The 13,458-nt window shown below is 38.2% G+C and overlaps 1 protein-coding gene across 8 annotated transcripts in view; it reads left to right on the top strand.

Annotated features, from left to right (window-relative positions):
- PARD3 (par-3 family cell polarity regulator) overlaps positions 1–13,458 on the top strand; it is a 440,918-nt gene that overhangs the window by 163,294 nt on the left and 264,166 nt on the right. The gene's annotated exons all lie outside the window — the stretch shown is intronic.

The following is a 13,458-nucleotide window of genomic DNA, read 5'->3' on the forward strand; positions in this document are numbered from 1 at the left end:
TGCCTCTTCCTTTCTCCTGAAGTTAGCAGACCAAGGGGCCAACATCCCCGTGCCAGCCACAAGTGAGGAATATGGACATCTGAATGTGTGGGCTTGGGTAGTTTTGGCTCCCATTTCCAGCCCTGCTGAGGAGTTACTGCTGAAGAGGAATAAAGATGTTTAACATCTCTCCAAGATGCTTGACTGCTTTTCTCCTCAGCTGTGTGGAAACAGCAAAAATCTCTTTACATTTGATCGGTGTTTTTAGTCCAGCATTTGTATTTGAGATAACCCAGCTGCTTCTCAGGAACATGAGAGCAGCCTTTCTTAGCACACAAGATTTTGGTGATTTCAGAAAGAGCACATATATCTGTTTGGTTTATTTTAATCTTCCCTAAATTAGAATTGCCACAGTAATCACACATAAAGGTACAAGGATGGTTGTATTCCAAGAAGTGGTAAAAACTGAGAGGGATTAGTGAGGCATGCTTGATGCTGGGCATGGAGCAAGATGAAGCCCAGTCTATCCCACTCTTGAGTGTTTTGTGATACCTTCAGCCAGGAGTTGTTCCTTCATGACTGGTCTTTTGTATTTGTTGGCTTTTGCATGATAAAACCCCCCACTTTTATTGGAAATTTTCTGTTGTGGAGGAGATGGAACACTCTCCATTATTAAGGTTCAGGCTTCATATCCCACATATACAATGTCTTGGCTTCCTTTTTAAAATTGTTGAGAAGGTTTGCATTTTATATATGTTGCATGACCAGTGGGTAAGTTTTCTCTCCTATGTTTGAACTTGAGAATGAAAATGCTAAACATCCTTTGGAAGTATTTTCAAATGCTTGAAAAATACATAAATCAAAATCTCTAACTTTCACTATAACTTTGAAAATTCCAGAGAAGAACGCAAAGCAATGAACTCGTCCTAAGAAAACTGTTTAGTTTCAGAAACAGTTAAGAAGTATTTTTTGTATTTGTATGAATTATATAAAAAATAACGTTTCAGTTTTTATACAAAATCCCAACTAAAGATAGTATCTGTACGAATACAAGTTTACTTTTCTGGAATAACTTTAAAGAACATCTCCAAGAGCATTCTCTGTTTTAAGCAGCCTTTGTATTTGTAGTGATGAATAAGTATCTTAGGTGTTATTTAATGCAGTAGATTTTCGACTTCTCATATGAAGTATTTAATACATTAGCTCTCATATAGTTATAAAAATACTCTGCCTTCAGAGATTGTATAAGCATAGGTAACTAAAGAATAATAACCTATTTTTCTGCTTTCTTATTTTACATAAAACACAAGATAGCTACTTTTATTAACCAGTAAAATGGTTTTAGTCAGAAGCACCATATTTAATATAAAAATGGTGTAGAATGAGAATGTTTGGAGTTAATTTTCAGATTTTTAACTAAGTAATTCAGAAAACAGAGGTGGTTCCTGCTGGAAGCACATTGACTGTGTGGTGCATGCTGCAGAGAAGTTGATGATCTGTGAGAGCTATAGGTGTTCTTCCATTCACAGTCATTTGTGCCTCTTCCTTGTGTATTTTGCACAAGCCATGCAAGGATGCCTGGACTGAAAATCAATATGAGAGGAAGGTCTTATTACTAGGAAGTGTTCTAAATTCTAATATAATGTAAAAACAATGATAATAAGACTTGTTCCCTAAAACCCATTGCTCTCAGGCAGGTTAAAGAAATAGCTCCATAAGTACAGGAGATGGCTCTCTTCTCTCTGTGGTTTTTTTTTTAGTGGTTATGCAAGGTAACTTTCTTTTGAGGAGTGGAAAACTTTGAGGAATTGCATTCCACAGAGCCTTTGTGAAGAATTAACTGAAGCTAAAAGTATTATTACACTGAATTTTATTCTTTGTTATAACTGGAGCATCTTATGGATATGCAGGTACAGGGTGGGTAGGGGAAGCCCGTGGATGCTGAGGACTGGATGCCATAGTGCTCTTACAGCTCTCCTTTACTGGCTGGCATCCCAGTGCAGCTGGGGCACATACCTGGAAAAGTAGCTCTTCCTCTGCATCTCCATGTTGGCAGCTGGATGGAGAGTGACCCTGCCATATCCCTGTTTTGCTCCTGGATACATTTCCCCATGGACTGAGGTCATTAGCCTTGACACTGCAGGGCTGTGTCTGTGTGTGTGGCGTTCAGGGAAGTGAGCACTCTGTCCATCAGCCCACAGGAAAAGCAACCCTGGCCACGGGCTCATGGGTATTAGAACAACTGTAGTTCCTTTGTTTTCCTGGTTTTCCTTGTGTCCATCCTCAGCAGAGATTTTGTTAACTTACAATCATTCTGCAGGGAGGTCTTGGGAGAGAGCGAGGTGCACACATGCACAAGGTGCTTGTCTGGGTTCAGGTGCAGAAGGAGCCATTCAGTTGCCAGACCAGCTGGAACATGTTTTCTTCTGCTTAGTGGAGAGTGCAGAATGTGACGGGTTTTGCAGAGTACTCTTGTCCAGCTGGGTACTTGCAGGGCATTTCCAGGATAACCTGTCCTGGGCTATTGATTTTCCTTGGAATCTCTTGACATTCCTCATGTTTAAGCAACAACCTCCAATTATTCATGCTAATGGAAGACCAAGTAAAATATACTGGTTGTCTGCTCTTTTTCTCATTTCAGTGTATCAATATATATTGGGCTGCAGAAATATAACTACCTTATTAATTTCCTTTGAAGTTTGAAACAAAATGAGAATTCCTTAATAGCATAAAATGAATAGTAATAATAATGTACAGATTTTGTTAAACAAAATTTGTCCACCTCATGTGCCCTTTCTGCATGCAGATACTTGAAATTATTGTAGCACATTCTAGGATTAGACAAGGAGAGGGAGCCTTGTGGTGTGGAAACAGCTTGGAAAAGTTAGCTGCTGGGAATCTGACAAATTCTGGCACGAAGTATATACCATAGTATTTCAGTAAATATCTTCTGTTAGTTCTGGCTAAAGCTGTTTCTCCACTAAGAAAGATGATCTTCATCTCTGGGCTAGAACCAATCACAAATTCTAATAAAATTTGGCAAGTCGAAGCATGAAAAGTCATTGATCCAAAAATTCATGAACTGTCTTTCATGTAACAGGATTTCCTTTTGAACCTCAGTTGAAGCTCTTTCTATTGGCTTGTTCTTGGTTTTGAACTTTTAGGAATAATTTTGTACTCTCTTCAGATTTGGCAGTGTGAAATAAAAAAATGGAGTGAGAGGCACATAATTAAGCATGCAGTGTAACTGAATGTTTCCATGGCTGTAGAAGGAGAGGAATGGGAGGGGAAAAAAACAAAACAAAAAAAACAGAAAACCAGAGGTGAAATTAAAAAAAAAAAAATTACCAAAGTTTTTCTAAGGTGTAAAAATGTTCGTCGTTTCCAAAAGAGAACAATTTATGCTCCCTGTAATTGTAGGGGGCTTTGAAAAGTGCATGTAAACAGGCTCAACTTTGCACATACTTCAAGCAGCACTAGTTTCCTACTGTTCACTAGACATGGTTTTAAACAGTAAGGGGATATCGAGAGAAGACTTAAGGATGTCTGCTGGTCTGTCACCCTGTGGAGAACAGCAGGCATTATGTGTTATTTTCCCATTGTAGGCATTACCTGAACTATTTAACAACAGCTTCCAGTGTAGTCTAAATTTTCTTACTATTTGGTGTCTGGAAACACCAGAGTTTTCTGCAGAAGGTGATTTTTAACATTAAGAATTAATGAGAAGATTGTTGTGTTGAAGCTGGAGCTTCTTATTCCCCACTCTGTGGTTGGAAAGACCTTGTTTGGTCACTATGAGTTTTGTATAGTCACCAAGCTTTGTAGCTTCCCAGATTATTCTCTGACCTACCCCCTGTGAAAGGGCAGGCACAACCTCACATATACTTGCAGTGAGCAGCACTGTCTGCCCTCCAATGCCATGGTCATGGCAGCTCCGCTGCCGTGCGTTCCCTGTGCGTGAGGAGGGTTGGTGGCATTTCATCTCATTAAACACGCAAATGTTTGATTTGTCTATGGGGATTCAGCTTGATACTTGCAACTGAATGACAGAAAATAATATTCTAGAGATCTTTATGCTCTGTGCTTTACCTTTGAGCTGTATTAGTCCCTGCGTGCAGAAGAGCCTTTTCCTAAATATTGTTTATCTGAGTGCATGGGGTGGCATGACGTGGCCTTTTCCTACTTCTGCTTGAGATCTTTTGCTCTTCTTGGTTATCAGCAGCAGATAGCAGTTCAGTGCAATGTTAACTCATAGATTTGATAACGAGAGCATTTGATAATGAGAACATGTTTCATGAATGTACCAACATGCTTCTAATAAGCCTAGTAAATGTTTCTGTCATGGAAACAAGAGCAAGTGCCATTAAAATTGCAGAAACTGTTGGTAATTTTTAATAGAAGTTCAGGACTATGTTCACTCTGTCTTATTATAGATGTTAGTTGTAAATTTTGTTTGCTGTGTTGAAAACTCAGTAGTGTGCATAGAGGCTATTCCTTCTCATATGTGTATGTAGCTATGAAAATATAATTTCTGTCCGAAAACCCAAATCCTTTAAATGATTGTGGTCAAGTTTCCTTGGTTGTCATAATTATTATGCTTCAGTTAAAAATCTGTCTAAATAATTTCTGTTATGAAACTATCTGGATTTTCTGTAACTCAGGTTTGGATCCATCTCCAGGCACTGATAGCCCCAAACTGTTGCCTTCTCCAGCTTGACAGTGGCCTGTGATATACAGGCTTGTTTTTATATCTCAAAAAATCTCCCAGTCAGTTCTTGATGACTCCTAAATTTCTCTGCAGTGGAGCAAGGCTGGAGCCAGCCATGCTCACCCCAGCCTGAAAAAGAGGGTTGCCAAGTTCCTGCTCAGTGGGAAGGAACTTCTCCACGCAAATGTGGAGATGTAGCAGATTAACAGCCAGACACCTCCAAAGACTGAGCATTCATCTGATGACTGGCAAAGAAATACCTCTTCCCTTACTGCTTCAAAAATAACTGAGGTTAACAACCATCATACCTAACTTGTTCATAGTTCCCATAATTAGGACACCAGTAGGAGACACCTGCTTCCACCCTTAATTTACCATACCATACGTACACACTAGACTGTTCAATGATGGTGCCATTACTTTGTCTTACTCATCCAGAAGTTTGGGGTTTTTTTCCCCATTCTGAACCTTGGTAGAAGTGCTGCAGGTTTTCATTTCCTTCCCAGGGAGAGGCTGGTGTGTAGGATTTCCTTCACTGGGCAGCTCTCACAGAGGGGATGCTGGTGGACAGCCTGCAGGCTCTGAAGCCCTCTGGGTAGTGCAGGCCTTTACTTTTCTGCCAAGTGATGTCATTCATGAGCCAGTGGATGAGGCATTTGATTTTGATGGAGAGTAGGGAAGGAGAGAGATTCCAGTACCAGCTTTGTAAGGACTTGTGTAGTGACAAATCTCTTGCTAATTACACACATACCTGCTGATTTGCAGTTTAACTCTTTGGCATCTGCAAATGATCCACACAGGAATTCCCACTTCACACCTGAGGTCATGTAGTGATATACCAAGCTGTGTTGGCAACAGGTGTCAAAAGAAACTTTATTCCCTGGTAAATCAGAAATGGACATAGACTAACAAGTAGTACTGAACCCTAATATCTGGTGCTGCAGGGTATTGCACTTTTCCCCACCCCTTTTCCTCATCACACGAAAGCACAGTGGTGGCCTGGGGACCAGGAGGGGGTCATGACATTAGCAAGCACAGCAGGTTTTCGCTGACTCACTGATGAAAGAGCTGTACCGTGTGTTATACACTTCATAACATTCCTTGTTCTTCCCAGCTGAGCTCTTCAAGTTACGATCTAAATCCTATTGTTGCATCTATCTTTTTTCTCTTCTATCCAGGAAAATGTTGCCAACATCTTCCTTCTTTTCTTAGCCTACCCAAAGCATTTAGATCATAAACAATCAGCAGTTTTCGTAGCACTGCATTATGTTTAGTAACAGAAGGAAATTTTCATTAAGTTTTGGGGGATGTTTTAAAGTTGTGGTAAGAAAAATATCTGCCAACTTCCTTCCTGTGTCTCAGTGTGCTTCTCAGTGAAGTTTTATCAACTCAAGGCAGCCAGAAATTTGTTCCCGTGACTGTAAACTCTCGCATGCACTGCAAAATTAATGAAGATATGTAATACAGTATCTTCATTATAATATAAATACATATTATAATGTTATTAGCAAGGCATGATCTTTAATGGAAGCAAAATAACTTCAGCTGCAACAAAGTTGATAATGTTTCCTAATGTCATGCAACTGTTTGAAAAAGTAAGACATCAATTTTTGCAAAAATTTTGGGATCTTGGGGACTAGAAGTGAATTATTCTTACATATGTAGTGGTGGCATGAAAATAGGTAAAGAGGTAATCCAGCATGTTTTAAGGAAATCATAAAGAATGTACCCAAAACCCTGAGACTGTAGCTCATTAAAATACACTGAAACACAATTTTTTTGACAGAGATGAGTAGAACATTTGTAAAATCTGACATTTTTGTCTTTTCTTTTGGCATGCAAAGATATTTGCATTTTAGCAAAAAGCCCAGAGAAAAGAGACAGAGAGGGTGAAGGTAATTAAATTTTAATTTCAGTTTTAAAGATCTTTCTCTAATTAGCTTTAAAAGTCAGTGTCTAAGTAAGTTGAGTTTCAGGGTGCAGTCATAATTTTCTTCCTGGATCCTAGTATTCAAAAGTAAGAAGAAAGAATATTAGAGAAAAAGAAGGAAGATTGTTATTTTAAAGGCCTTTCAAGATAAGGATTTAACATTATCTCATTATTGAAGTATGACTGTGGCAGGTTGTTTTTTTATTTCTGAATTTCAAAGTCATTGAGCAGTCGTGGTTGGGGAAATGGGAAACTTAGGTTCTATTAAAAGTAACTGAAAATTATACCAGGAAAGTAAAGACTTTGCTTCTTTCTTCTGCTTTGTAACAAGATTTTTCTTTCAGTGGCTTGCTTGCATTCTCTTCTCTGTTCTCCATTCTTCCAGTTTTGATCATAGGCATGCTAACATAATGTCCTATGTTTCTTAAAGGTGTGCTAGCAGGCAGAGGGCTTTTGTTTGTGTGTTTTACACAGCCAAGTGTCTTTTCTCTACATTTATGTGATGGCTGGGGACACAACCTGCTGCATTCATCTCCCATCTGCCAGACCACGCTGTGTATTTTTAGTGCCCTGGCCCAGCCTCTGCCCTGCTTCTGGTGTGGCTGCCTGCCAGAGCTCCAAGTGCATGGGGCAGTGGTGGGAGGAAAATGGGCCAATGGTGACTTGTCATGTTTTAATGTGCAAGTGCTTATAAATGTGCCATTTTAAAACTAAAGATATAAGAAAACAGAGAATATTTGATAACATTGAAAATATGTCTGTGAGAAGTACATAAGCTGTTGTTTGACGATGAATTGCTAGAAAAACAACTGAAAACAGTTGGTTTGTACATGAAGTAGTTATAAATATCTGGAATTGTGTGAAACAATGATTTTTTTTCTCTGTAAGAGCAGTGGAAGTCTTGGTATTTCACCAAGAGTTCTGAATGTAGAAAAATTAATTTTCAAAGTTGATCTTTTTATGCATAAACATATTTTCAAGTAGAGAAATGCTAATTATTTAAACTATGTCACCTTTCTTGTAATTCTGAAAGGGAAAGCCATGAATACAAAATACTTGGCATTTGCAGGCGAATGCTGTGTAATTCATGTAGTATTTGCAAATGTTGAAGCATTTGATAGAAATTTAAGTGTCTTGAAATGGGACTGTAAACACTTCAGTATGGATTAAAAATTAGCATAGAAGTCATAAAAGTTGGAGGCAATCTTAGTCTAGAGATTGTTGTCCAAGAGGGTTCCATGAGGCTTCCTGTCACTTTTGGTTTTATTTAACATCTTTAAATCTGACAGAATCAGTACTGTAAAGAGTATGTTAATTAAATTTCCAGATGTTAATGGACTGGAAAAATAGAAGAGCATGAATGAAGGGAAGATATATAACCCAACAGATATGTACTCCACAACTGAATGCAGTTTGATTCAGCCTGAATAAATAGAAGATAATGTATAAGAACATTGATCTAAACTGAATTTACACTTTAATTATCAAGACAGATGCTGAAGTTAGGCTACAGAGGAAGTTTTAGAATTTCTATGGATGTTCTGGGTTGATACCATGACAATAAAATACCCAAATATGATTACTGCAGATTATGTGTTAGCGTCCAAGTTAAAAAATTACAAGGATGGTTTAAACAGCACTGAGGGTATTTCATAAAAGAAATACACTATTCAGGGTGCCTTCTGAACAAGACTGGAATAATATTTACAAAAATGAACTGCAGTAGAGACTTAAAAGAGGTAAAAGTTATGTGCTGTGTAGCTCTGTTTAGGGGAGGATTGAGAAGTCTGTGACATATGAAAAGATAATTTTTAAGGTAAGGGGGGGTAGCTAGTGACAGGAGGATAAACTTGGAAAGAATAATACAAATAAACAAATTCTGGAGATTTTGACATTTTAAAATGCTGATTTTTTTTTTCTTTTTCGTTTTTTTCTTTTTTTTTTTTTTTTTCTTTTTAAAATGGATTTGAGGAGAGGGAGAAAATAGTGCTCTGGGCCATGGAGAGAAAGTTGGTGGTGTGTGTATAAGTAAATAAATAAATAAATAAATAAACAAGTCAGTAAGTATATGTATATCCTCCTTCTTTTCTGTGTTCAAAAGCATGTTTCTGAAAAGATCTGCAACTGGTGGTAGCTTTGCATTGCTCCTGTTTCATATCTGTCCCAGCTGCCATCTCCCTGTAGTGTGCCTGTTTTCTTCTGCAGGACAGATGGTGCTGTTATCCCAGCAGTGGTTCTTCATCTCTTGGAATGGCTTAAGGGTTGTTTTTTTATTATTATTTTCATTTCTAATTCAAGATGTCTACATTTGATTTGCATTGTTTTGTTAATCTTGTAAAGAAGTGCTGGCTCGTGTTAGCTGCTCTTGGGGTTTAATGTAGTTTGCAGATAAGTTCACAATCAGCTGTTTTTTTTTTTGTCTCCAACTGTTTTTCTTCTATCCATAGTCAAGTCTTCAAAAGCCTCGGTGGTCGTTGGAAGTTACCATCACCTTGTCCATAGAGGTTTGCAAATATGAAAGTTGAACTGACATGGAGATTTGAGCTTTTGAATGTCATAAGGGGTGTTTGACTCTTGCTGTGTCCAACTGAGTGGAACAAGGAGAGGAACTGAACTTACTGAAATTGGAACCAGAACTCCAGGAGCTGTGCTGGAGTGTGCAACTCAAGGCAAATCTAAATATTTTTGAACAGATATTTCAATTAAATGTAGACAAAGCCTTAACTTGTAGTTCCAAGTACTTCAAGCTGAAATAAGCAGTCCTGCTTTCCTCAGCCCCAGGATGACCCTGATTAATCCTTTCTTTTGGGCTCCAGACAAGGATTTGAGCAGAATGGTGAGCTAGATGGGTGGTGAAGACAGCAAAGCTGTTCAATTTCTATCTTCCATCCCCAGACTGTTTTTTGATGCTGACATGGGCTCTGTGTGTATCTTGTGTATACGGCGCATCCTGACGTACATGCATATCTATGGGATCACTTTCAGGAACTCTGTCTAACCTGAGCAGCTTTTTGGTTAAAAGCTGTTCTTTCCCACAGAATTTTTTGTTCTTTTGAATGATTTATCATTTTCCCAGAGATGTCTCCTGGAGTGTGGAGAGAATAAAAAAAATCCTCTTCCGCTCTACTCATCTGTCATGAGCCTGATGGTCTGTGTGAGATGGCCAGAAATGACTCTAAGATCGTTTTTTCATTTCTGTGCCTTAAATCCACAAATTGCATAAACTGCAATGGCACTGGGGAGCTGAAGCATCAGTTGAAACCTTCACAGAGTAAAATGATCTATAAATATAACTATGTATTTTTCTAGTCATGCCCTCCAAGGTGACATCCAAGAGGAAATTGGTATGGGAAGGTGTATATTAGCTCTGCTCTGGGGGACCACCATCCATTGTGCTGAGTGCCTGCACACAGGGTGACATACTCAGCTTTATGGATGAAATTTGCCAGATCCTCAAATACTTTTTCTCGTGAGCATATTTGAAAATCAGAGAAGGTGATGACCCTTTTAAAATAAAAATGGAATTGCTGGCAGGAAGGGAAGGTACAACTCTGTGTTCTTTACATTTAAAGACGGTTATAAAATGTGTATTGGCTGTTTTTATAATTTATAGTGAAACTGCTGTTGCTTTTAATAAAATGAGACTTCCAGTCAGAATTTCATGATTATGAATGTGAGCATTTTGTTATACAGCTTGGATCTATCCTACAAATAATCATTTTCTAGCAGAATTCTGGCTATATACATAACTTAATGGGATTCTCTGTCAACATAATTCTTTCTGAAGTTGACTCTTGGTTGAATAGTTCCAAGTCCTTGAATGTGTCACAAGAACTGAGTTAGTGGTAACTTTCATGATTTTTAATTTAATTTTTCTTTATTCCTTAGACTTTTAAAACTTCCTGTAATTCATTATTAGATTTACCATTTCAAGTGCTTATTTAAAAGGCACCTTAGCTGCAGAAGCAAATCAATATTTACAGTGCATTAGTGCCACAGAGAATTTGAAGCCTTATGATTAGAGTTCATTGCTGTTTTATCCACTCTTCAAAGAAACCACAGACTTCAAACAGTATCAGCCATCATCCTGGAATCAGTGACACTGCATTGGTCCCATGCGTACTTTATCTTGTGGTTTAATTATTAAGTTCCTTTCCTTTGATTTTCCTTTTAATATTTCAGAGTATATCCTCTTCAAATCTATAAATTATAGTCAAATTCTGTAAACTAGAGGATTGTAACCAACAATATATTGGTTAAAAAAAAATCTGTTCAGTGTATTCTTTTATGTTGTTGTTTTAGTGGGGAGTATCAAACCCAAGTTAGAATAGTCTCTCAGAACAGAACTGAAGAGAATGCAGGAGATGATGTTTGCAGCTCGAGGTTAGGATAGTGTGAACAACATTTTGTTATTGGATTTAAGACCTATTGACCAAGCAGCATGCATTAGAGCCAGCTCTGTGTGCCTGCCCCCCTCCAGTGATAAAAAAAAGTTCCTATGTTTGAATTTCTTGTTAATTTGGGAAATACAGATGCAACACATACAAATTTTCGTCTTCTGTAATTTACTTTATTCCAAAATTTGATTAGTAAAACAAATCACTTCTTCTTATGTATGGAACCAATTCCATAAGGAGAGACTAGAGATCATTTGCATACAATGATATGACAGAATACCCTTTTTTCTTTAAGATTTGATGAAATGTTCAGTAAATGTCTGAAAATATCTTAATGGCTCAACTTAAATTAAACTAGTCATACTAAAGGTGGCTCATCTGTGTGTAGGTTTTGTAGAGCAGCTTATCACAATATTCATTCCATAGCATATTAATATTTGGGAATTCCCTTATATAATTGACTACATCTATTTGAAGTGTCTCTACTCACCATTGTGCAAACTGTCAGGTTTTCAGTATAAAGCAAAAGCCAAGGCAGAGATAATGGCTTGCTCCTCTCCAGATATGCTGGCTTGATTTCCTTTCTTTCTTTGTTGGCTTCTTTTCTTGCAGAAGTTCACCCAATTGAACTTTTGTTTTGTCAAGCAATTTGGAAAAGAAGTGTTAAAATACAAGAACATTTTGCTATCACCATGCTTATATATAGACATACAAACATAAGGAGCAAGTGAACTCATTTTTGAAAATTCTAATTCTCTGTTGTGGGGTGGGTAGTGAAGGCAAACATGATAATATGCATGGGCTGCTCCTTGGAACAAATATAGATTGGTATTTTTCTTAAGTGGCACTTCATGCTACAGAACTCTTTTTGGCTCAGGCTGATCTAATAAAGCAGAGTACGTGTTCAGGGCTCCACTGGGAAGGGGTCACTTCATCCTGTGTGCTGGGGCTGCAGCTGAGCCACCTCTGTTCAGAGATCTCCTGGGGTTTCATAGGCACTGTTTGTGTGTTTGCCATCGAGGGGGAAAGGAGATGATTTTACGTCAGCTGCTTCATGAGAGCTGATGAAATTGAAAGCAAGGCAGTCAAAGATAAACCCTCTGTTAGAGTGTATGAGAATATGCTGAGAAATCAAATTCTTAGTAGACTTTGACCATTAATACTTTCCTTCATAATCAGTGATCTTTCATGAAATATTCCTTTAATTAATTCTAATTTCATTATGCACTTACGTGTATATCTATAAATAAGTGTACACGTATGTATAAAAGAAAGTGCTTTATTTGCTGGAAATTACCTTTTGTTGTGAAAATTAAAAAAAAAATGAAAGCAAAGAGAAGTAGTACAACAGTTGTGGGGGGCGGGGGGAGAGAAACAAAACCATTAATTCTTTGTTACTCTTGTTTACCAGAATGAACATGAAATAGATTGACTGTTTTGGTGTTTGGTCATGTAACACTTGTTTATATGTCAGTAGCAGGAGTCCTAGTGGATTGAAAAAACCTCATGTTTTCATTGTGTGGCGTGATTAACTGTGTTTTTCAGTGTCTTCATAATGCCCTGCAAAATAAGATTCTTTAATATTATTAAATGTAGCATTAACATGAAGCTGTTGTCAAGATTGAGACAAGCCATTTAATAAACTCCTGTCACTGTGTTTTCCTGTTAGTATTGCCAGACATGCACCCTCAGTTTCCTTGGGAACTGTTTCATCAAAACATTAGTCCTGGTTTTTATTCTCAGCTGTTGCCCATTGTGCCTTTCCCACTGACTCAACTGCTTAGGTGCCATTGCTTTCACCTTTTTCCTTTGCACTTTTCATTCAGAGTTCCCAGTGCTGCAATAAAGATAAATAAAACTGATAAATCACAGCCTCTCCCTTCTGATGCTGAGTGGGAGAGTACTAAGAGGTCACAAATTCAGGCAGTGAAACTTATGTTTGGGCGAGGAGAGGATAGATGTGTGGGTATTTTTGTAGGAAAACAAATGAAATTGGAAAAAAATAAGTTGTATTTCAAAAGAAACTAACTTTAATGTGCCATTAAAGTTTCCAGAGTGGATGTGACCTCTACATATATTAAGAAAACCTTATCTCTTTCCCATCAGTCTACTCTCCTGCTGCATCATTTTTTACTAATGAAATATTTTTTTCCTGTCAGTCATGCCAGCTGGAAGGCTAAGGGAATCAGGGTAAATCAGCACAGATCTTGCTTGAGCTGTCAGGAAGAGGCGAAGGAAGACTGCAGAGTAGAAAACAGTCTCTTCCATGAGTTTAGAGAAGGACATGCAGAGTATATTGTAGAAGGCCAGGAGGCTGCCTTGGCTGGCCTGCAGCTTCCTGGCAGCGTGTTGTGCTGGCAGTGCCCAGCCTGCAGCCCTGGCAGCGGGGTGGGGGACACATCGTCCGAGTCCACCCCTTAATTTGCTGCCAGGCTTTGGCTACT

The sequence above is a fragment of the Cinclus cinclus genome, chromosome 1, assembly GCF_963662255.1.
Source record: "Cinclus cinclus chromosome 1, bCinCin1.1, whole genome shotgun sequence".
Lineage (NCBI taxonomy): Eukaryota > Metazoa > Chordata > Aves > Passeriformes > Cinclidae > Cinclus > Cinclus cinclus.